Raw genomic sequence first — 12,757 nt, 5'->3', positions numbered from 1 at the left:
GGACAGCCTCAAACTCTTGGTATCAAATGATATCCAGACAACTCAATACCAAAGAACAAAGGGAGATGATCTATGGTGTGTGTGTTCATCCTTCATTGCCGAAGAAGACCATGCCATCAGAGAAATGACGACATGACTTGCACTTGACTTTGTTTTGAGTGAGGGAGGGTTGTGCAGGTCACTAGACTCACTTCTTCTCCAGAGTCATCTGATTCCAGTGACCAGATATTCATCAGGATGACTGGAGATGATCCAGGATGAGGCAATTGGGGTTAAGTGATTTGCCCAAGGTCACAAGCTAGTGAGTGTCAAGTGTCTGAGGTGAGAGTTGAACTCAGGTCCTCTTGACTCCTGCACTGGTACTCTATGCACTGCACCACCTACCTGCCCCCTGGTCTATGGTGCTGAGGTCATTAAAGTAATACCCAAGTCCAATCTACTTAATAATGTTTCAGATTTTATTGCAGAGATTTTGGGGTGATCCAGGATTCAATAAAATTAGGAGAATGGCATCTGCAAGTAGGAGGACTTGGCAAGCCTCACTACTGACAGGGAATATTAGTTTTGGGGGAACTTTATGTAGGATCTGTTCAATGATACTGGCAAACATATACCTCCTTATTTAACATCTCATGAATGTCAATTTTCAGCAATCTGTTAGACAATGATCTCCACAGTCATGTCTAGTAGAGAGTACATATTAATGTATGTACAGTATATACTTTGAGATTATTCAAGACTATATTATTTTTGTCTTCTGCCTCAAATATTTCATTACTTCAAATGAGAACAAGCTTCTTATTCTTGGAAGTATGCAAGCAGAAGTTAGACAACTACAAGACAGGGAAACTACCATGAACATGATTCATGCATTATTCAATAGGTTAGACTTGGTTTCTGTCCTTTGTGCTCAAAGAGGATCAAAATGACATTGCCATGTTGGGAGTCAAGGTGCAGTGTGTCCAGTTGTGGCTAATGAGATCTACATGAGCTTGGAAGGCTCTACCATAGACTAGAAACAAAAAGAGGACACAAACATTTGGATTGGAGTTTTCTCTAAATTTCCTCATCTTATGTTTATGTTGAGTTAAAGCAATTCTGCAATGCTCACAGAGCACAGCACTTTCTTTGATGCAGGCATGACATGATGGACAATCCTGTGCCATTGTCTCTCAGATCTCACTATCAATTCCAAATATCTTCAGAGAGACTTTGAGAGTGTTCTTGTACTGTTCCTTCAAATCTCCATATGAACACTTGCTTTGTGTGAGCTCTCCATAAATTAGTATTTTAGGAAAATGTGCAGTTGCCATTCAAACAAGACAGCCAGTCTATCAGAATTATGCTTTCTGCAATAGGGTTTGAATACTTAGCAGCTCTGCTCAAGAAAGGATATCAGTGTCTGGTACCTTATCTTGACAGGCGATCTTCAGAATCTTCCTAAGACAATTCAAAGAGAAGCAATTCAGTTTCCTGGCATGCTTTTGGTAGAGTCTCCAAGTTTCACAGGCAAACAACAAATGAGACCATCACAAATGCTCTGTAGACCTTTGGTTTGCCAGGCAGTCTAATACTGCTTCTCTTTCACACTTTCCTTCAGAGCCTCCCAACTGAATTAGCTCTGGCAAGGCATGAGTCAATCTCACTGTCTATTCATACATCCCTGGAAAGGAAACTGCAGAGGTAAGCGAACTTATAAGCAGCATTCAGGTTGAACAAAATGGCATCTAAATCCATTCTTCAATGCCTAGAGATCATAACTAAACACAAACAGTCTGTGCAATGTTTATGAAGTGTAAGAAAGGAAATAGTTTGGAATGAAATAAGAAAGCACCGTTACAAAAGCCAATCAATGCATTCTTTGCTTCTTTGAATTAGATTCAACAAATATTTGTGAAGCACCTGTTTATATGTGCTGGGTATTTGACATAGAAAGATAAAAAGTGATAGGTGCCTAAAGGAGCTTATAGTTTAAACAGGGAAGACATAACAGGGACACATTTCAGTATGATATAATTCAATAAGATAGAATGTGATGAGATTGGGGAGGGGAAAAATGCTCTACGAATATCTAAAGAAAGAAGGTCACTTCAGGAAGTCTTCTTGGATGAAGTGGCATGTTTCACTGCACTTTAAGGAATAAAAGAATTTCAAAATGTGAAGATAAGAATGAAGTGTGTTCCAGGTATAGGAGAATAATCCAAGTCAAAGCGTAGAATGGGGAGAGAACAGAATGAGACTGAAGAGCAGTTACTAGTCAAATCTTAGAGCAACAAAGAGAATTAGTAAGGAAACTAGAATGAATTAAGGCCGAAAAGTTAGATGTTGATGGGCCTGAGATGTAAAGATAAAGAATGACCATTTTTATCTCATAGACAAAAAATTAATATTTAATTTATATTACTATTTCTATTGATATATTATATATAACAAATATTAATGAATTAATATTTAATTTATAAATAAGGGAAGGATATGATCAGATCTTTCCACTAGGAAGTACCAGACAGGTTGGATTTTATTTTATTGTTTCATTAATAGTACAGAACGTTTGAAAAAGAAAGGAAGAATACATTCATTTTCTTTGAGGAAGATAGAAGCAGAAAGAAACAACAAAATGAAAACTGGTGTATATCTGTAGTTACAAAATGATAAATTATCCCTTAATAAGAGAAATCTTTACTAACATTTTCTCCTTATCTAAAATGCCCTGGTACAGGTAATTTAGCATGCTATAGCACAATTGCCAGTGTAACTATACCCTGTTTTCACCCTTCAACTTCCTATTCTTCAGATTTTGAAGTCTCCAAAATGTTATTTCCTATTGGTGTTCTTCATTCTGTTTACTGGTTAATGGGTTCATCTTTTCATCTCAGTGAATGATTTCATGGGGGAGTGCTGCTCTGTCTTTGAACTGGCCAGACAGAAGATGCCAAGGGTTTATGGGATGACATCACCTAGCCATTTCCCTAGGATATAGAAAATTTGGTCTAAGAGAAACTTCCATTCAGCCCCTTCTCCAGCTGACATACACATACATACAAGCATGCAAACATGTATGTACATACTAATCAGGACTTAAATGTTACTATATGTATATTACATATATAAACATGTGTGGGTATGCACATATATGAAATGTCTAAGTTTACTTCTCTATGATATACAATTCACAGTAAGAGTGATCTTGATTTGCTTCCCATCTGACTTTCTGAATATATCTGAAAGCATAGAGACTGGCTGTTTCTGTCCTTAAAAAAAGGAAAAGAAAGCTTCTCTGAAGGAGGTAAGAGGAGTTGGGAGAGAGAACAACTCAGAACAGTGAGTCATCCATGTAAATCACTCTACTAAGAGTACAGCCCATAAGAATATTGAGAATATTCATATAACAGTGCTGAAAAATAAAGAGATACTCGTCATTGTCTCATATCAAAGTCTTACTTCATTTTAATAGCCTTTTCCCATTCAATTTTCTCCTTTCTAAGAGCTAGGTAATAGCATAGCATTGGTCAGTGGAAGATTTTTAGCTTCTCATTGTATTATACAACCACCACATACTGAACTGAATGGCAAGCTGGAGAGGAAGATAAACAAGGCTGTAAGACCACCTTCAGAGAGGAGTCTTCAACATTCACTACAAGGAAGAACAGAAACCATCTCCTATTGTTCATTACATCAAGACTGAATTATCCCTCTGAACTGTTACTGCTGTAATGAGCTGAACATTGTACTTCAACTTCATTTATTTCAATGATACATCATGACTTCCAACAATATGATTTATTTTCATGAGGGGAAAGAAGGGAGAAAGATATGATTAATAAATTATTCCACTCCTCCCAAACCTAGAGCAAAGGATAGAATAATTGCTAGTGCAAAAATGGTCTCAGTTCAAATATCGTTGATACCTTTTGAAAATGGCTTAAAGACAATATAAAAAGGAATATACTTTTGAAAATGCGCCACAAAGCTATAGCTTCAACTTATGTATGCAAATTTAACCAAGAAATGAATTCAAAGATTTAAATGAAATTGGATCATTATCATGCTAATTCTGTGCAAATGAGCAGGGCTAACTCAGCCATGAACATCTGGTGCAATGATTCTTATACTGTTGTACTGCATATGCCTGTTTCTTTACCACTGAGTCATGGCATACCTGGTTGAAAAGTGCAAAATTCATTCAAACTGTTTATGTTCTACACCACAATTGCTGATAATTTGCTAACTGATTCAGTCCTCTGCAGTCTCTCCTTCCTATCAGCTTCAGCATCATTGGTTGCCTCTAAATTCACCTGGCACTTCCCAGTCAGTTTCAAATCATGCTGCCTCTATTCTGGCCCTGTTCTTCCCACCAGAACTCCGAAACCAAACTGGGTCAGAGAATCATTTGTAAACCATACTAATTCCACCTACCACCTACTCTCCCTGGTCCCTTAACTCTGTGTCTCCTACATGTGAACTTCTGAGTTCAAGCAAGGACTGTGGGGACATTACAAAAATCTTGGTACTCATAGGTATGTCTGTGGCCATCCTACAATTACCATTGCCAGTGGCCATCCTCACACTCAGAAAATGAAGCTAATATTATTCATCCCCTAGTTGAATTAACAACCTCTCTCTCCCACTCCTGCGTATTGCCTTTACTGGGTCATAGATTTCATCACATAGATACACTAAATAATTAGCAATTATAAAATAATGCACGGGGCATACCAACATGATAAATAAAACTATGGTCTATTGACTTTTCCTTGAAGAAAATTTCCAAAGGTTTTATTTCCACTGGAACCCTGAATTCGATAGGAACTACTAGGGTACTGAATATTGAAAAACTAAATCATGGACATCAAAATGCAGTCTCCATTTCTATATTATTTCTCTCAGTGGTTAGGTAAAGGGCAAGTAATCTGTCTTCATGCTTTTCCTTCCCCATGTGCCGTATAAAACTGGGGAATAGATAAAGGTAAAGATTTCATGCAGAACCAAGCTATTATTTAAGAATCCTGTTTATCTTACTTGAAAAGGCACCAAAGAGGAATTCTGGGGTCATTTGAGAGTAGATGTCATCAGGAGACCCCTATGTTGCCAACACAACGTACCCTTTGTATTCTGAATAATTACAGGACATTATAGCATGGAGGCTGCCTATGTCAATCCCCTTCATTTTACAGAAAACATTGAAAAGAGGTGAAATGACTTGTCTAAATCATAGCTAAAAAATAGCAAAACAAGGACTGAATCTCAGGTCTTTGGAGTTCATGAGTAAAATCCTTTTCATTACATCCATTTTCTCCTCCTCTAGCATTTTCCAAAATAGAATTATGTTGCAGAAAGTTAGCGTTAGAAGGGACCCCAAAGATCAGTTAGTAACCCACTCCCTTCATTTTACAGAGAACCAAACTGAGACTTAGAGAAGGTTATTAATAATTTGTACAAGGTCACAGAAGAGTAAAGTTATCTTCCTTCTTCCTTTCCTGTTATGACATCTACTCTTGAATAAGCCATATTTTTAGACTGCTATAACATTACTATAATTCCAATCATTTTTCAAATTTCATGTAGAATACTGAAAAAAATATTCTATTAAAAAAAGAAACATCTAACCAGTAAAACTTCATGTATAAGAAAGAATTCGAGGGTTGTTAGTACACCAAAAAAAATGCACAGTAGAACCTTAAAGAAAAGTACTTGACTTAAGAGGAAAAGCTAAAGGCTAAAAAAAAAAAAAAGTGCTATTTTATATACATTGAAACGGATTATTTTAAATGCAAATGGTTATTAAACAAATATAATTGAATTGTTTCTTAAGGTTTCCTATAGGGAAAGGGATTGGATCTGTGACTCCATCATATGGAGAACTTCCAGTGTGAAAATTCTTTACACTGATGCATATTAACACCTGCTCAGCAACTTATTGACTTAGAAAGTTGCCCAGGACACTGAGAGGTTAAGTAACTTGTCCAACTCACCTAGACAGTATATGTCAGTGGTAGGACTTGAACCCTAGGCCTCCTGACTCCGAAGACAGCTCACATATGCCCTTTATCATGCTTACTCTTAATGCAAATAAAACATTTAATTTTTTAGAAAAAAATGTTCATTCTTGATGTCATATTACGTTTTTTCATTCCCTAACACATCATATCCTAACATTGGACTTGGATTGGACATCCATAGAAAGGGCTATTTGATATATAAATCTCTGCACTTATGCTTAGACACATGAATGATGACATTAACATGGAATCTCAAAAACAAAGATCAAGGTCAACAGAACAGAGGGACACAGAAAGGTGGCTAGGTGATTGAAACTACTATCAAAATTCTGTACTAAGCCAATTTGGAAAATGTAGCATTAGTCTCTTATTATCTTATAAATAAAAGTCTGAACTTAAAGTAGCAAGAAAATCACTACAAAGATAATTCTTCTGGGGAAAATGGGAATCAGGGCCTTGATTAAATAGGAAGGGAGGTCATGTATAAATTGTATTTTGGTAACTTTGTTCTGCTTTTAATGAATTCAAGATTTTCTCTGAAACTATAACTTATCTTTGTTTAAAACACATTTTTCCAATGATATTTTATAGCTGAGCTATGGAATACCACAGTTGACAAAGAATTAAGTACATGAGTTACGGAAAAGGCAATGGAGAGGCAAATGGTAGGCATGAATAGCATATGATATATTACCAATGCAGAACTACATGGGATAATACCCATAAGATGCAATTAAAAATCTATGACTGGAAAAGGAGGCATAGAGAGAGTAATACATAAACAATGGACAACTCAAATACTGACACTGTCTACAGACAATGGATGACTTTGTGCAAATGTGTCTCATTTAAATCCCATTCACTTGCAAGACAGGACAAGACATCATGGCATAAGGTCACTGCTCCTCTTTGAAAATGAAAGATGAACAACAAGAGATCTAGAAGAAGTTCTCTAGGATGTGAAGTGGACCTCTCATGGAGACTTTATGGAAATAAATGGACAAGAATTTCATAGAAAGAAAACACAGATGAATCAAAATATAAAAGGAAAAATATATAAAATAAATTTTTAAGTGTGAACCAGCTCAGTGCTAGTGCAGATCCTTCAAAACTCCTTGAAAATTTATTTTCTTGTGCTCATGGAGGCATTAAAAAATATGCTTGATAAATTGGTAGTAATTGGTATACATAGCAATTTGCAGAGGTAGTGTCCCTAAGGCATTCTGTGGCAATTATATAGCTGAATTAAGGAGATGTCAAGTATAAAAAAACATAACAAACCATGACCTATTCCTCATCCTCCTACCTGATGTTTGCATGTCAATAACCTGTTCAAGCATTAGAAACACTAATCAGTTCAACTCAGCAATTAAAAACAGTTGAAATTATGAAGTGTGTTGTTGGGGAATAAGTGAATGATATGCCAGATTTTCAGCTTGGGTAACTCTCTTCAAGAATTCCCAAAATAGCTACATTTAGTCTGGTTTGAGAGGGAATATTTATAAAAATGAGTCTGCCTGTATATCCTCTGGTGATGAGCTAAGCACCTGGAGGTATTTGTGTATGTATGTCTGTATGTGTGTGTGCATGCACACGCATATGTGTATATACATGTGCGTACACATATACATGCATATACATATATAGGTATATATACACACATATAAATTACATTTCTGCTTTATAATTCCTTTATTCAATTCCATTTTGCTAGCATTTTTATGTGCTACTATGTGCCATTTAACAAATTAGGAATTATGGATACAGAGATAAAATAAGTGAAACAATTCTTTCCCTAAAGCAGCTTATATCATGATGAGAGGAAATACATTGAAAGACAAATAAATTTTAACTTTTATAACCTTAAAACTGCAGTGAGACTTTTGGGACATATACAAAATGAGTGCCAAGTAATTTTGAGGGGACCCACTGGGTTTCCAGTAGGTAAAAGTGAAGAAGGAGAACATTACAGTCATTTGTGAAATCAATAAACATATATAAAGTGCCTATTTATATTCCAGATGCTGCTAAGTACTGGGTGTACAAAAAGAAGCACAAGACAGTCCCTGCCTTTGAGGAACTTACAATCTAATGGGGAAGACAACATATGTGTATGTATGTATATGCATTATATATGTATATACCTACATATATATATATATGATACACATAGAGAGCTATAGACAGGATAAATAGGAGATAATTAAAAGAAAAATCACTGAAATTAAGAGGGGTTAAGGAAGAACTTCTATATAAGGTGAGATTTTAGTTGGGACTTAAAGGAAGCCAGGGGGATCAGTAGTTGGAGTAAAGGAGGGAGAACATTCTAGCTATGAGATACAACCAGAGAAAATTCATGGAACCAAGAGATGGGACCTCTTGTTTGTGGAACAGGCAAGCATCTGTGCAAAGGCAAAAATGCAGAAGGTTGAGTGTCATGTGTAGCAGGTGGGCACAGTAGCTGGAAAGTAAAATGATTGAAGGGAACAAATGAGGGGTCAGTGTGGAAATAGAGATTAGTGATAGAGACTGAAGGGCTTTAAATGCTGAATAGAAGTTTGTATTTTATCTTAAAGGCAAAGGGGAGTATATGATCTCTTTTGATCAGAGAAGTGACATAGTCAAACCTGTAATTTGAGAATATCAGTCTGGTAGCCATGAGGAAAATGAATTGGAAAGGGCAAAAATTGGAAGCATAAAAAACAATTAGGAGGCTACCACAATAATCCAGGTGAGAGATGATATGGACCTAAATTGAAATAATGGCAGTGTCAACAAGAGCAGGAAATGGATTTTGAGATATGCCATGAAGATAAAAACCAAGAAGTATTGGTGACTGACTCAATATTGAAGATGAAAGAAAAGGGAAAATTAAAGATGACTCCCAAGTTATAAAGCTTGGAAGACTTAAAGAATGATATTGCTCTCAACAGAAATCTAAGAGTTAGGAAAAAGTTATAGGCTTTAGCTTGGTTGAGCTGGATGGTTTCCTAACTTTTTACTCTTGAATCTATTTTCATGGTAGTTAAGCTAGTTATATCCAAGGGAATGTGATCAGAAGTGTTTTACGAAGACATGACAGGCTTAATTTCCTTTTCCTATACATTTGGGTCAGAGGATGTAATGGTAATTTAAAGAATGTAATGGTAATCTAAAGGGGAAGATCTTTCCCATTCATTAATAGGCCCATGTGACCTGTCTGTGTCACAGGGAAGTCTGAGTCACATGGAGCCTGTGGTGGGAGGAGCTTGCTGAATGGATAAAAAAGAAAAGGGTGGAGCAGGAAGAGGATAAGCTGGAACAGAGCTGAGAGGAAGTTGGTTAGACTAGTCAGAGATGGGAAAGACAGAGAAAGAAGGCATCTGGAGCAGCATCTAGCATGACTGGGAGAACTTGTTTGTGATTTTGCTTAAGGGAACCTGTTTAGGATTTGTTTAAGGGAGCTAGTTTGTGGGAAGTCTAACAGAGGGAAGGCTTGGGAATGGTGTTGTCCTCAGCATTATTACTGTGTATAGATTTTTTTTGTTGCTGAGATAGATTTGGCTTTTGGTGTTGGGATTCAGCTTTCTGGTGTTTGAATAAATATTTTGGTACCGTCTTCCGTGTGGAAAGTCTGTTATATTTTGGGATTCAGAACTGTGCTGGCATATCAAGTCAAATCTCCTATTGATTACCTCTTCTCCTTTAGACTTTTTAGTCAGTCAACAGCAATAGTGGCCTTTGTCTAAGCACGATTTATCCCACCAGGAGGAATTTACTTGGTAACTGAACATCAAAAGGAGAGGAACTGTCCATCAGCATAAATAAATTCTGGATAAGTAGGGGGTTTGTGGCTGCATTATGAGTAACTCCTATCCAAATCCATAGATATATCATTAGCTTTTACATGGCACTTAATGCCAAGGAACAGCACTGTACAGTATATGTATGAGAATGATGGTACCCAACCTTAGCTCTCCTATACTCTCTTCCTTCTAACTCCATCTTTCACATAAAAAAAGTCCAAATAGCCTAAAACAGCCACCACCACCCCAAACACTTCATTCTCTATTTCCAGAAAATTTACCAGAAGAATGATGCTCAGTAACAGCTACCATTTATATAATTCTTTTAGGATTGCAAAGTGCTTTACATATGTTATCTCATTTGAACCTCAGTATTTCCCCTACATGTAACTGATCTTCAGAAAATAAGAAGTGACCAACAGACTAAGAGAATGAAATCCAAACTTAATAATAGGATTTAGAGAATTTTATAAAGCTTCTTCCATACTCTGGACTTATATCCTGAAAGAAGTAACTTTATTAATCTTCTTCACAATCTCTCAAATAATGAAAATATCCACCTCACAGAGAGGCACTGTGTCCTTCCAAGGACTAATATTCAATTACAAACAGCTTCACAAATATGAAATACTAACTCAATCTTAATTTTTACTCATTCCTTTCTATCACAAAGATATCCATAGCCGTAACAATAAATTGGTTGCTACATAAGAAGATGCCTCCTTTCTTATGTGAGTAAGTGTTCAGGACTTTGATAAAGGTTTCAACACTCAGCATGATTAATTCAACCATTCTTGGAAAGTAGGAAAAAAAGTGAAAATTATTAATAATCAAACAACATATCTTGGCAAGATAATCTTATCTTGTGCCATGTCCTTGACCTATGACCCTAGAGAAGTGACTTGAGCTTCCCTTTGCTTTAAAATATGGAGAGATTCATTTTTCCTAGATAATCTAGACACATAGCTACTTGTAGGGAAGAGGATAAGCTGTGTAATATCTATAGACCCTTTTCCAGTCTAAAGTTCTATGATTTTAATGAATAATAAGGAATTTTCTTATAAGAGCTTTTATCTGACAAATACAATATGATTACTGGGTCCTAGAAATTTTGCTAAAGCAAAATGATATTGAATATATAATTGACCATTAATTTCTGTAGTCAATTCAACAGGCATTGGTCAGGGACTAGGCAACAGTTCAGAATTGCATAGAAACATGACATAGAAAACAGGTACTTCTCTATGAATTAAAAAAAATAGCAAGTCAATGTTTTAGGTAACAGGATATGTCATCCTTAATTGGATTTGAAATTTCAAATAATTAATGAGTATATATTAAGCACCTATGTGCCAGGCATACACCAGTACAAAGTATATAATAAATCTTACTCATAAGTTTATACTCTCATGAGGGAGAATATAATTTTAGGCATTTCTTCAGAAAACTACTATGTCATCCTATACTTTAAATATGTCCTATCCTTTATGTGAGTGTTAGTAGTTAGGAACTGAGCTCAGTTCTTTTGAATCCAGTAACAAACAATTATTAAGTTCTTACTACATGCAAGGCATTATGCTTAAACACATGGAACACAAAGAGAGATAAAAAACATGGTGCCTACCTTCAAGGAACTCACATTCTAATGGGAGGCACAAGAAGCAAACAACTATAGTAAATGCAAAAAAGATATATATTTACTGCGAAACAGAAGGTAATCTCACAGTCAAGACATTATCAGGATGGGGGCTGGGGAGAGACTGGGAAAGGCCATTTTAAAAAAGTAAAATTAGAGATGAATCTTGAAAGAAGGAGTAGCAAACGTGAGGTGGGAGAGCAATCAAGCCATTTGGAACAGCCAGTGAGGGATTTCAACATGATGGTAGTGGATTAATAATGAGATCAAGGTCTTCATATGGAAAGACCACAGACTAATATCCATTACTCTTCTCTTGGCCCTGACCCCGGGATGTGAAATAGTGATGATACCATGAATTCAAGGGAGATTTCGGCTAAGTCAGTCTGAATGTGTAGCACAGCCTCCTCAGAATACTTTCGGGATGAAAATATGAGACTACCTCTATAACAAAAGCAGGACCTCCTTAGGTGACCACAGATTCTTGAAATCTAAACTAGAGGTTCTTTCTCCCAAAAGGAACTACTTGTTAAAGCTCTAAACTTCACATATAAAGACACAATTCATTTGGGAAGTTTTCATTAGCACAAAGCCTCTTGGTAGCGATCCCAGATATATTCAACCCAGACACTGATTTAATTATTGACCATACATCTCTTTGATCTTTTCTCATACCCAATAATGGTTCAGAAGTATTACTTCTTTTCTGCCAAAAACTGCTCTGGATAATGAGTATCCATTTCCCAATTCTGCCTGAATTTCACAGTTACCGTAATATCTCCCAATATTCATGCATCTTCTACATGACCAAGTATCTCCACATTCAGGAGCCAGCCTGTACACTAACCCCAAATGTCCTGCTAACATAATTCACTTCTTACTAAAGAAATCTTTCTCTCTTTTCCCTTTCTAAGTTGCAGAGTATAGGCTTAAGTCCAGTTAATCATTTCCCAAAAGTATGTCATTTGTCACAAGGGGATCCAGAAAGAAAAATATTTATATGTCTCAGGAAAGTCTGCTTCTGTTACTAGAGAATCAATTCAGAACACACATTCTTGTGGTAGGAGACCAATAATATCATTTTAGCATTCAAAGGAGAATGCAAAAGTTAAATTAGGTAATCATCCATAGCAAATGATTTAAAAATAGGAGAAAACCTCAGAATGTGAAGATTTATCTGAATACTTACCAATGTAAATTTCAGAGTTTAATGGTTGTACAAATACCTCCCCTAGGACAAAAAGTAAATGGTGATAGTGTTAATCTTCCTCTCTTTAAAACTAAATAAGGCCACAGTCCAATACCTTGATCCATAGCTCCAGGAGTTGGAAAGTTGA

The 12,757-nt window shown here is 36.1% G+C and overlaps 1 long non-coding RNA gene across 1 annotated transcript in view; it reads right to left on the bottom strand.

Annotated features, from left to right (window-relative positions):
* Positions 1-12,757, bottom strand: part of LOC140522432 (uncharacterized) — a 371,870-nt gene that overhangs the window by 31,173 nt on the left and 327,940 nt on the right. The window lies entirely within an intron of this gene.

Source organism: Notamacropus eugenii, chromosome 2 (assembly GCF_028372415.1).
Source record: "Notamacropus eugenii isolate mMacEug1 chromosome 2, mMacEug1.pri_v2, whole genome shotgun sequence".
NCBI classification, from domain to species: Eukaryota; Metazoa; Chordata; class Mammalia; order Diprotodontia; family Macropodidae; genus Notamacropus; species Notamacropus eugenii.
Note: the sequence above shows the minus strand (reverse complement) of the source record. Positions and strands in the feature narration are given on the sequence as shown.